Consider the following 10174-nt stretch of genomic DNA (forward strand, 5'->3'; position numbering starts at 1 on the left):
TGTGATGCAGTTGTTTGCTGTATTTATTTAAGTTTGCTTCTAGATACAGATGTTAACACTAATCGGGAGCCCCTCCTCTCAAGGTTCAGGGATCTATATGGGAGAGGAGGCAAAAGGACTGTGAGAGCCAGCGGTGTCTTCCCTACAGAACACTGATACACACATGTGAACCTATGGGGGCTGTGGGAGAAAAGGAGTGGACACAAAGCCCCACCCCTAACCAGGAAGCTTTTTGCAATTGACGTCTGCTGGGAAAGGGAAAATCAAGCTCTCCACGGGAGTGTTGCTGGGTATATCAGCCACACTCCAGGGCAGGCTTCATGCCCCAGAGTAACTGGCTAACACAAAATGGGCTTCCATGTTTTTAATGTACTTTTCTTTTTTTGTCTTAGTTTGTTCTTTTTTTCTTTGTCTGATTTATAGTATTTTTAAGTTTGTTTTGATTTTTATTATTTGTTGTTTTCTTGGGGTTTGGGGTTTTTTGGTTTTGTTTTGTTTTTTGAGAGAGAGAGAGAGAGAGAGAGAGAGAGAGAGAGAGAGAGAGAGAGAGAGATAGGGAGAACATGAAGTTGGGCAGGAAAGATCTGGGAGGGCTTTAGGGAGGGGAAAAATGTGACCAAAGTGTATTATATGAAAAAAATTAATAAAAACTATTTTAAAAGAAGAACTGGAGGCAAGTGAGATGGCTCCATTGACAAAGGTGCTTGCCACCAAACCTGATGACACGAGTTCAATCCCCGGAACTCTCATGGTAGGAAACAATTCCCACAAGCTTTCCTCTGACCACCATTATATGCCATAGCACGTGTGCAGCCTCCATATACACACAGAGAATACAAAAAAGTAAATAAGCCAGGTGGGTCTAGTTTTCCTATATTACTAAGAAATCTTTTCAACTGCAAGTGACAGAAGCTAAATGAAGCTAGTATCAACTTATTTTAAAAAGAGGGCTGATGTCTCCCAGGTGAGAAACACATAAATTCAGGGGTTTAAAGAAAACCACCACGCCGCCATCTTTTCTCAGACCTTGGTTCTGCATCTTTTGTTCTGAATTTAATCTCAGATGGACTCTGTCTTTTCTTTCTTTCTTTTTCTTTCCTTCTTTCCTTTTTTCTTTCTTTCTTTCCTTCTTTTTTGTTTTTGTTTTTCCATATATGTTTTCTCTCTGTAGTACAGGTTGTCCTAGAACTCACCCTGTAGACCAGGCTGGCCTCAAACTCACAGAGATCTGCCTGCCTCTGCCTCCCAAGTGCAGGGACTAAAGGTGTGCCCTACCATCATGCTTTATTCTTCTGGATTGTAATTCCAGAGACACAGCTGTTTCTTAATCATTCCCATAAAAGGCCTGAATCGAGTGTCAATAGAGTAACATGGATCACACACACTTATCCTTCCATTATCGTAAAGGAAATAGAGCATATCGACTGTTCAAGCCTGGAGGCTTAGTCCCAACTAAGCCTCCCAAACTTAGAGGGAACAGGAAATTTCTCAAAGAAAAGACAAGGTATATAGAGGTGTGGGGATAGATATTGAACTACAAAGAGCAAGTATTTTGATGGTTCAGCTGTTAAGAGCACTTCCTGATCTTTCAAAGGATCCAGTTTCACTTCCCAGATCATAAGTGGGTGGCTCACAATTACCTGTAACTCCAGCTCTCCATGGCTGTTCTCTCTCTCTCTCTCTCTCTCTCTCTCTCTCTCTCTCTCTCTCTCTCTCTCTCTCTCTCTCTCTCACACACACACACACATACACACACACACACACACACACACACACACACACACACGGCATACACTCATACAGGCACAAACACATAAAAATAAAAACAAGCCCTTTTAAAAGGTAAATATTTCTTCTCTCGGCAGGTGATGTATGCAAACAGTGAGACCTTGTCTGTACAGAGCATTGCCACCAACAAACACTGCTAGTCACAGAGTCTCCTGTCAGAGGATGGTGAATGGTAGTCCTTGGTCTTCTTTTGAAGCCATTGTGCTCTTACAGACAGAGCTTTGACTAGTCATTTTGGCTCCTCCAGCAAATCATCCTGGGCCACATAGCAGTAGCCAACTTACCCAAGAACACCTTCTCTTCCTTGTCACGTTATAGGACAGATTTGGAAGTCATCAGTAAAATGGAAGTAGAAGTCCCTGGATGGAACTTCTAAGAATGTTTTGAAGAGCAGATTGCTTCAGCCATCATGCCCCTTAGAACCTTGACCTTGTACTTGCCATTCCCTCCTCCTCCTCCTCAACCTCCTCTTCTTCCTAGGGCACTAATGTTAACACATTGGAGGTTTACAAGTCATCTTCCAAAACTGAGGCATAAGGCTATAAGCTAAAAAATGGAAGAACTACAATAAAGAAGACTGGGTCCTTTTGTAGACGTAGTTAGCTATAATACAAGCTTGAACTACCTACCCTGAGACATCCTGAGCAACACACTTTCCTTCCAGACAGATGAATTCTTAACCAATACAAGCATCATATCTTCCCTGTCATTCCTAATGATTTTATTAATTGGGTACATCACTTGGTGGCTCCCTACTTTAATTAATCTTGTTAACAGTAGCTAATATTGTAGTGTCTGCTCTATAGGCAGGCTTCTGGTTAACACAGGCAGTATAACTAGACACCGAACACAGAGACCTAAATTAGGCCATAGGGGGCCATCTTGGTTCCAGTGTGTAAACTGGACTCATATGGAGAATAGAGCTGGTACCATGGAAAGGTGGGGGTCACCTCCCCAGCGCTTCAGGAGATAGCCACCCTGTGCCCGTCTAACACTCAGGGTTTAGGCTTTCTCATACCTGACATAAAAAGCTAGAAATTGAATTATCATGCACTCATAGTCCTAACATTTCCTAAAGTGGGGGGGGGTCTCCTCCTGTGCCCCTATATAGCTCCCATTCAGCCCTCTGAGCTCAACTACACTTTTATAAACATTTCTTTCAATGAAGGAAAGAAAACTAAGAGATCCATCGCCTTGAATGGAGCATGCCTGAAGAGTGACTCCATTACTATGGCTTTTCACAAGCTTTCCTGATGGTTTCACTGTCCTCACACAGATCTCATGAGTACAAGGCAGAAACATGTGGTCCACCTTCTCCTCAATAGGAAATGCCAGCACTTGTCTGTGGACTGGCAGGATACAGCCTTATCTCACACAGTAACTGCTGAGGCCTTCTAAATGAGCCCCACTGAGTGTTATCATGAGGCTCAGAAATCTGTTTCAAGCATTATGTGAGCTAATCTATGAAGAGAAAAGAACCAGCAACTTACTTAACCTGAGATAATGATTCAATAATCTTCTAAATCAATCAAGTGAATTTTGAATTAGATCTAAATTTGAAGGGCATTCATGAATTCAACATAGAGTATGGAGCTGCGGACAAATGCAACATTAGCTCTTGGTAAAAATCAATCAACTTTAATTTACTAACTACTCTTACTTTCTATATTTCTGAGCCCAGGCTTAATCAATAGACACACCGGAAGGAACCCCCCCCCACAACCACCACAGCTGGATACTGTGGAACTGGGTGGAATGGGGGTGTAGTATGTCAGGAAAGTCAGAGAGCTGATGAAGAGAGAAAGAAAAGGAAAGGAAAGAAGGAAGGAAGGAGGGAGGGAATGGAGGGGAGAAGGAAGGAGGGTGGGAGGGAGGGAGAGAAGGAAGGAAGGAAGGAAGAAAGGAAGGAAGACAGACAGACACTCCTCAGAAGAAACTCAACAGCAGGAGTTAGGGAGGAACCTTCCTTGCGCTTGCCCTTTTTATGGCCTCCCCTGTGAAGGGGAAGTTATGAGCAGATGCAGCTAGTGTCCTGTAGAGGACTCACGTGGGCCCAGTTCATCAGTAATGGGAGCCTGACTCAACCCAGCTGCCTATGCATGAGAAGGGGATCTTGCTCAATTATCTTTGTCTGGAGACAAACTACACAGGAAAGGGATTGGCTGACTAAGCATATCTTTTCTACTGGGTAGTACAATTTTATGATAGAGCCTTTGGGTCTCTAAGAGCAGGTTTGAGGGGAGGAGAAGACATCAGTAGTTAGAACAATCAGATGGCCAGTCTTCAGTCATTGCTTCCATCGTTTTTCCTTTCTCTCTCTCTTCTTTCTTTCTTCCTCCTTCCTTCTTTTTTTCCTTCCTGTGCCCCCTCTCTTTTTTATTGTTTAAGACAGGATCTGACAATGTGGCTCTCCAGGGCCTGGAACTCACTATGTAGACAAGTCTGGGCTCAAATTCACAGAGATCTGCCTGCCTTTTTCTGCTAGAAATAAAAGCATGTGCCACCATGTGTACTCCATCATCGATCTGTGTTTACAAAGATTCTCACAAGATTTACAAGAATCTTTGTTTACACTTAATTTGTGTGCCTGTGTGTGTGTCTGAGTGTGTATGTGTATGAGAGAGAGAGACAGAGACAGAGACAGAGACAGAGACAGAGACAGAGACAGAGATGGAAAGACAGAGAAAGAGGAGAGATAATGCAGGTATGTAGGTGTAGGTGTGCCCATGCCACAGCATAAGTGTGGAGGTCAGAGGATTACTTACTTGATAACCTGCAGTAACCATTTTATCTTTCCGTAATCAGGTCAGGGGATCATTAGGCTTGACAGTAAGTCTCTTTATTGGCTGAGCCATCTTGAAGGCCCTAGGCTTTTGGTTTTTGTTTTTAATTTTTATAAAAGAATCTTAAAACAATTTCTTTTTAACCAAAGAATTGTGACTGTAAGAGTAGTTTCTTTTTTATTTTTTTACCCAAATTACAAAAAAAAAAAAAAAAAAAAGCTTAGAAGTACATGATTGCGCCTTACCTAGGGTATTTGAGGTGCATAGAAGTCATTCAAGAACCTATGAGCCTGGCTAAGTCTTTAAAGTCTCATCTAACATTTTCTTGTGCTTATTTTAGCCAGAGATGAAAACATAGCATATTAGCCGGGGTTCCTTAAAGGAGTAGAGCAGATTGAATAAGCACACGAATATGGTAAAGGAGGATTTATTACAGTGCCTTAAAGTCCAACTAGTCCAAAATATCAGTCTCTCAGTGGAAAAGCCAAGAAACTGGTAATTGATAATCCACAAGAGTGGATGTCTATCTTACCTGGTCTTCCATCTACCCTGGAATCCTGAAGAAGCAGGTTCTAAGACTAGCTAAGTCATGCATCATCAGCAGGAACGATGAGCCAGAGGGAGGCAAGCAGGCAAAAAGCCCTTCTTATGAGCTGGCACTAGAAGGTGCGGCCCAGATTTAGGGTAGGTCTTCTACCTCAGATGATCCAGACTTAAAGTTGGGTCTTCCCGCCTCAAATGATCCAACCAAGAAAATCCCTCTCGGCTGCTTGGGCTTTACTGGATTTCAGATATAGTCAAGCTGTCAGTCATGATTAGCCATTCCACAGAAACTGAAGTTTCTCATCCAATTCTTCATTCTCACTTCCTAGACAGGAAAATAGTATCGTTACATAATGCTCACGCTGTACAAGTGCCATTAGAATAAATTCAGGATGGACAAAATAAGAGAGATTTGAGATAGAGATCAGTCTTTCAGCCTAAAGATGTAAATTAGAGGGAGTTCTATAAACAACTTCCCCCAGGGAACTAGATTTGGGGAATGCCAAAGAGGGTCCTGCTCAAAAGTTATAATAGTCCTTTCAAAGTTGTGTTGAAATCTGGTTTTTTACATTTATTTTTTTCTATAGCATGAGCAAATATATGTGAGTATGCCACAGCATGTATGTGGGAGGTCAGAAGATACTGTGTAGGAGTTGGTTCTTTTCTTCTGCTGGGTCCCAAGAATCGAACTGAGGGTGTCAGCCTTGGCGGCAGGCATCTTTATCCACTGGAGCATCTCACTGGCCCGGCATGCTGGTTTTAATGATGCATATTTTGTCCTAGAGTCGGGTCATGAATTACCCACAACTTCTCTTCACAGGGAACGTTTGCACCTTCGTGGAACTTGAGATTCATTCCTCTATTTTCTTTCTATAAAAAGCAGCGCGGTTTTACAAGACAGGAGCTCAGTATGCAGCCCCTGCGTGGAATCTGAGCTGTAATGTCATCTGGCGTGCGTCAGCCATCTCCTTTCCATGTTTATGAGGTGCTTTTCCACGGAGTATGTACCCGAGATGGAGAAGCTTTAAATCACCTTCAACTTGAGGCTCACACTTTCTTTGTTTGGGGATCTCAGAGCAGCAACAGCAGTTAGATGGGGAATGAACAACTTGCGGAGGCACCAGCAGAGGCAGCCTAGGCAACAGCAGGAACAAATGCATAATTCTACAAGGCACACAGAGAGAACAGGGAAGTGTTCTAAAGAGGGTGAGCAGATCCAGTTAGCAGAGTGGGTGATGCTGGTTTCCTTCCCATAGCGTCTCCTCCTTCAGCACACACAGGACTGAAGAGTCTCTGTGCTGGACACTCTGTAAGATACAGGAGACAGAGGAGGAGTGATACTTTCTTATGAGGCACACTCCGGCCAATGCCTGCCATGGGTAGGTCACACAAAGGCATCTGGCAAATCCCTCTGCAAATCAGGAAAATGGAATGATATAGAAGGCATATGGCCTGTGAAAGATAGACCCCACCCCTCCTGCCAGTGTTTTGGAAATACAACGAATAAAAATTGTATGCATTTAAGATGCACAACGTGATTAATTTGTTCTGTCAGTACACGGAAAACAATAACAGCTAACGAACACGTCTAGTATCTGATCTGGGTATTGTGTGTAGTGTGAATAAAGCTATGGATCTTGGAAACAACAAGACTATATTGTATTTATCAAAGTATAAACTAAAAGAGAAGGCAAGACTCTTTAGTTTAAGATCTGGTTTAAACAAGCTGTGAGAAAAGCATAAAGACCAATCGTTAGCATGCCTTAGCTCAAGTTTAAACCTGATCCAGTCTTATCCACATACGTTTATACTATTTGCTTAAAGACCACTTTTAAAACATATAATGGTGGCTTTGGAGACTTTAATTCTCCAAAGACTTGTGGTAGTGGTGATAGTAAGAAATAACTGGAGCCTTAGCACCTCCCAATTCTCGTCAGAGCCTGCGCTGCCTTGAATCATATTCATCTTAACAAAAATGGATTTCTATTCATTGCATAGCAGACATCTGCGAGACCAAAGCTTAGCTCTACCACATCCCACCTTGACCTGCCAGACAGGAGCATCGGTGCATCTTCCCAGGTGGTTAGTCTGTGATGCTTGCATCTGAGTCATGCTTTACAGAAGTTCAGAAGTGGTGCTCTTGTGACGAGTGAAGAGCTGAGCGTCATGCAAGATTGGACAATGTCTCTCAGAACTCACACCTTCTCAGAATCTTAGGATGGGATCTGACTGGAAAAGAGGTTCTCTAGAGATGCAAGCACTTAAGTTGAGGGGCATATCCAGTTAGGACAGGCCCTGGTATCCGTATAAGATGACCATGGGGAGACACACACACACACAGGACAGACCAGCAGGTATAGTAGCTTGGAGTGATGCTTCCACATTTCTAAGAGCCACAGGAAGTTGGAGAGAGAGAAAAGAGTCTCCTTGGAAACCTTTGAGAGGGGGTGTTACTCTGAAGGCACCTTGATTTCAGATTTCGGGGGCCATGAATTGTGAGAGTGAACAATGTCTAATGCTAGTGCCATCTTGTTTGTGGTACTTCTTCCTTCTTTCCTTCCTTTCTCTCTCTCTCTCTCTCTCTCTCTCTCTCTCTCTCTCTCTCTCTCTCTCTCTCTGTTTTTTTAAAACTGTAAAAGGGAACTCATCAAGGGGCAAAAAAAGAATTGCAGTTACAAACTAAAAGCAATAACCATCACCTGAAGAAGGGTCTGGTTCTGTCTTTCACATGAAGTGCAATGCCCAAAAAACAGCTGCCTGAACAAGTTGCTAGCCATGATTTGCCTCAGTTCTAGAAGGCAAGGCTCGGTGTTTGCCAAGTTCCTTCTTTTTCCTTCAGGTTAGGCACCATCTTCCCGGGCGCTGAGCAAGAAGAATGATTGAAATTGGCCCCTGAAAACTCAGCCCTGGTGGCAGTGAGCTCTGTGCCTGGGAAGAAGAGGTATATCCTGGTCCTACCCACTGGCCCGAAGATGGAGCCAAAAGAAGCCCTCTAGAATCTGAATCAGGAAGTCCAAGTTGAAACTCTTTGTACTCACTCTCAAAAGTCACAGCACACGGAACTGGGTATGGGTTCTCACTCTGCTATGGAAATCACCGTGCAACCTCAGGCACGCAATGATTTGCTTCCGGCCATTTTTTCTTTTGCCAGGTTATCTGGAAATTAGGAATAAGAAGAATGATGAATCTGCACTACCCAAATATTTGCTGTTAAGATTTGCAAAATATTTTACCCAACTTGTATTCTAAATTGCAAAATTAACAATGCATCTCACTCTGCTCCAGACAGCTCATGTTCTATACTATTAGGTAGAAGATCTTTCTTGGGGTGGAGGGGGGCATAAGACTTCATTCTGTAACCTAGCCTAGACTTGAAATCGGAGTCCTTCTTGTATCTACCTTGCGGAGTGCTGGACTATAAGGATGCACCACAACACCTGGCTCCAATGTAACAGTTAACAGCCCCTATTCCTATCAAAACGGGGCCCTACTTGACCACACATTTCATGGTCGGCCAAGCTGTGAGGAGCTCCTATGCACACAACAGAGGAAAACACTCGTGGTGCCGACCTGAGCCTCACCTAGTCACCGTAGAACGTGGTGGTCAGACCTTAGCCATTCTTTGTGTGTGTACCATTAACAGACACACATGTTATTTTCATTACATTTCATTTCATTGTGGAGGGGGGAAATGCAGTTGGTATATAATACTGTAGAGAATTGTGTTTCAAATACAAAATATCCAGTGCTATGCTTAATAATTAGATGATAGGTTTCCTAATGCTTTATATGATGCAGAAATCCTTGGTGTACTATTCCACAGCTGTTCAAGCTGTGCTGTGGTATTTGAGCAAATTGATTGCAATTTTTGGATAAGCCTGGAATTCATTATATTTTGTTTTACATTTAAAATAATGGAATATAGTCATTCTCATCCCCTCCCCCCAAAACCCACTATCTGGCACATTTTCAGGAAAAAAAAATTAAATTGAGAATAAAAGGTCCTTGCCTTCTTGGGTTGTGGAGATGAGCTGGAACAGGCTGTGGCACACAGTGGATGCCCTCCCCTAATTAACATGAAAAGGTTGTTATGTGGTAAGTAGGAAAGTGAGTCCCAAAGCTCAGTGCCCAAGAAGATCACCTTATTTATATTTCAAGGGGTCATTTAGCCTCAGTGACAGCAATTTAATCTTAGTTAGAGGGAATTCTGGGGTATGCCTGGCACTTGGGTCCTGGGTACAGGAGACCACTGGGTATTCAGTCACCAGGGTATTTGTGTCACTGCCAACGCCTTTCTTGCCCCTGGCTGTGTTCCGTAAGGTCTCTGCTGGCTCCACTTAGGGCACGCAAGACTTGCTGGAGGGCCAGCTATGGTCCTAGAGCTGCTGTACCCGACGGCCACAAACACAGCTGCTTCCGCGCCACAGATGCATCAGCCTGCAGGGCCAGAGGTCAGAAGTCCCCCAGACATGTTACAGCCTCAAAGAAGGTTTCCCTTTGAGAAGTTGTGCAGATGAATCCATGTGCTTGCTTCTGCCACGTTTGGAGACCACCTGGACTTTCTGACTCAAAGCCCCTTCCTGCATCCTCAAAGACAATAGCCCAGAACGTCTAGCATCTTCCCTAATTATGTTCTACAGCCTTTGGCTCATAAAAAGCCTGGGGTCACACCAGCTGCACCTAGAGACCTCACTTAACCACACTTGAAGTCTCATTCACTACAAAAAGCAGTATCTTCTCAGATCCCTAGAATTAGGATGTGGCATTTGGTGGCGTCTTTCGGTACCCATGCACATCTCACATGGCTGCTTGTCACTAGGGTTTCACTTCCCCAAGGATGTCTTGACACCATCACTAAGTCTCCTGTCACGGGGCGCACAGATCTCTCTGCCTGTAGACACACCCTCACTAGCTCGCCCCACCTCCACTTCAGCCCTGGGAAATCTTGTTGCAAGTTTAGATGTGGAAAGTACAGTTCCTCCCTCTCCTAAGCATTTCTCCTAAACTCATAATCTGCTAAGCACTCCCAAATATTTAGGCTTTTGGGACACACAAATTCA

Source organism: Acomys minous, assembly GCF_964271855.1.
Source record: "Acomys minous genome assembly, chromosome: 4".
Lineage (NCBI taxonomy): Eukaryota > Metazoa > Chordata > Mammalia > Rodentia > Muridae > Acomys > Acomys minous.